A 2,506-nucleotide genomic window follows, 5' to 3' on the forward strand; every position below is an offset into this window, starting at 1 on the left:
AAATATCTGGAAGAATATTTACTTCCATAATTGTAGCGCGCCTAAATAGGAATATCTGGAAGAATATTTAGTTCCAGATTTGTAGCGCGCCTAATTAGGAAGGAATCAACTCCTAATAATTGGTATTTAATGAATGGTATATTTTTTGTAGAATAACTATGAACATAGCGGGTAAATATAAAACTATACACATTTTTGGTAATAAAATTTTATATATGGTATAGGAAGGAAAAAGTCTCTACGAATAACGCAATGTATTTTCACAAGTGGAGAAATCCAAGTAAGTACAGTAGTGCTTAAAGTTTGTCTGAGCTAGGCCCATCAACTTTTACCATCGGATCACAACTCAATTTGCAGAGACAGTATTTCTTCCGTGTAGCAAACTTGGTTAAATATTGAACAAAAGACTAACTGTCCTCATAGTTTGTTGACAAAGACACGGAGAGGATCAAAGTATAATGTATTTATGCAGTTAGCTAGATATGTTTGGTTCTTATATTCTTCCTCCAAAATTCATAACAAACGTGCACTTGGTTTGCCTATATTGGAAGGGATGATCAGACATGCTACCTCCATGTATCCTCATCTGCAGTACTGATATGTATATATCGGGCATGATCACAATGTTGATCATTCTTCGTTTTATTTCTGACAACTTTATGCAATTATCTCCATCTAATTGAAAAAGTTTACTGTTACGACAATGTCTTGTACCAGTTTCTGCTTCTATCTGTGCAAGAAGGGAAACAAAACAGCGCAAGTCTGATCACAACAATAAAGTGAAGTTTCAAGAAGAAGAAGAAAATAGCATCAGACTACCAAAGAAAAAGGACTTTCCAACATTCGCACAAATCCAGAAACCAAATTTTATGTATCTGAAAGATAAAACTTTCAGGAGTCATTTCGAAGTCCATTTTCTAGTTCACACTTCACAGGTGCAAACTCCAAAACGTCCGACTGGAGAGTAGAGGGGACTTAAATGGAGTGCATTTGATCCATTCCAGACAGTATCGCTTCTAATCCAGAAAGAGCAGTTATTAATTAGTATCAATAAACAAACATCAAGAACACATTATATATGATGAAAAAAAAGAACACATTATATACCTTGTATAGGTTTAAAACTTCAGATGTCTGCATGCCATGCACGTCTATTAACAACTTGAGTAATTTCTATTCACAAAAATGTACGCGCCAAGCACTTGTCCGGGTGAATACGCAATAGTATCCTTTCAAAAGCTGGAACCAGTTCTCTTAACAGGATAACGCCGAATAATGCATTCCTCCTAATATGGTCCATAAGAGGTGCAAAGCAAGCGGTCCTGTTTCTTACCCTTATGCTCTTTCTACTGCTTCTCTTTGTAGCAAATGCGAGATAAATTCATGCAAATCCGAGTAGAAGTTGATGGACATGTTAACTTGAAATGAAGTCATAATAATCAGCCAAGCTCAAATTTTAATTTCTCACATCAGAGAAGATCGAATTTAATACACATGCGCATAGAACCATCCTTCTTCTTCACAAATAATACAGGAGCACCCCAAGGCGATAAACTGGGCCTAATGAAACCCTTATCAAGTAATTCCTGCAACTGCTCCTTCAACTCCTTCAACTCAGGAGGAGCCATATGGTACGAAGGGATAGATATAGGCTGAGTGCCCGACAACAGATCAATGTCAAAATCAATGTCTCTATATGGAGGCATGCCCGGAAGATCAGCTGGAAACACATCAGGGAAATCCCGTACTACTGGGACTGAATCAACAAACGGAGAATCCATACTGACANCTGGTACTCAAAACCACTAAGAGCAACCAAACACGACCGATAAACGCGATCCACAACAAGAGAATCTCCCACAGGAGTAGAAACATACAGGGGAACTCAAAGAATCCCGAGATACACCCAAATGCAGAGCAAAATAAGAAGACACATAAGAATAAGTGGAGCCTGGATCGAATAGAACTGATGCATCTCTGTGACAGACCAAGATAGTACCTGTGATGATAGAATCGCGACAGCCTCAGTACGGGCAGGAAGAGCATATTATCTGGCCTGGCCTCCCCCTTGAGGGCGACCTCTACCTCCCCGACCTCCACCTCTAGCTGGCTGGGCAGGTGGGTTGGCAACTGGTGCAGTGATCATAGCCTGAGAACTCTGCGGGGTACGCTGTGGCTGAGAAGTCTGTGGAGGTGCATCCCTCCCAAGTCTAGGGCAATCCCTCACCACAGGCGTGTGTCACCACACTCAAAATAAGCTCTGGGAGGACGTGGCGGATGTGACTGGCTCGGGCCAGGTCTGCTGGACTGACCACTGGAAGCACCTCGCGCAGGAGGCGCACTAGATACTGGAGGTGTATAATAAGGCTCTTGAGGCCTTGGTGGAGCCGGAACACCACTGGCTGCTGGAAGAGCTGAATGAACGGGGCGACTCACGTAACCCCTACCATGACGACCTGCAGTTGGGGCACGGGCACAAGAATAATTGGCCTGCCTCTCCTCTCTA

The 2,506-nt window shown here is 42.0% G+C and overlaps 1 long non-coding RNA gene across 1 annotated transcript; it reads right to left on the bottom strand.

Moving 5' to 3' along the window:
- Positions 1 to 245: 245 nt before the first annotated feature.
- On the bottom strand, positions 246 to 1,481 carry LOC109210059. Its single transcript, XR_002065479.1, has 2 exons — positions 1,108 to 1,481; positions 246 to 1,016 (listed from the first exon to the last, which is right to left on the bottom strand). It is a non-coding gene; the product is annotated as an uncharacterized LOC109210059 (long non-coding RNA).
- Between the last annotated feature and the right edge of the window lie 1,025 nt (positions 1,482 to 2,506).

The sequence above is a fragment of the Nicotiana attenuata genome, unplaced genomic scaffold (assembly GCF_001879085.1).
Source record: "Nicotiana attenuata strain UT unplaced genomic scaffold, NIATTr2, whole genome shotgun sequence".
NCBI classification, from domain to species: domain Eukaryota; kingdom Viridiplantae; phylum Streptophyta; class Magnoliopsida; order Solanales; family Solanaceae; genus Nicotiana; species Nicotiana attenuata.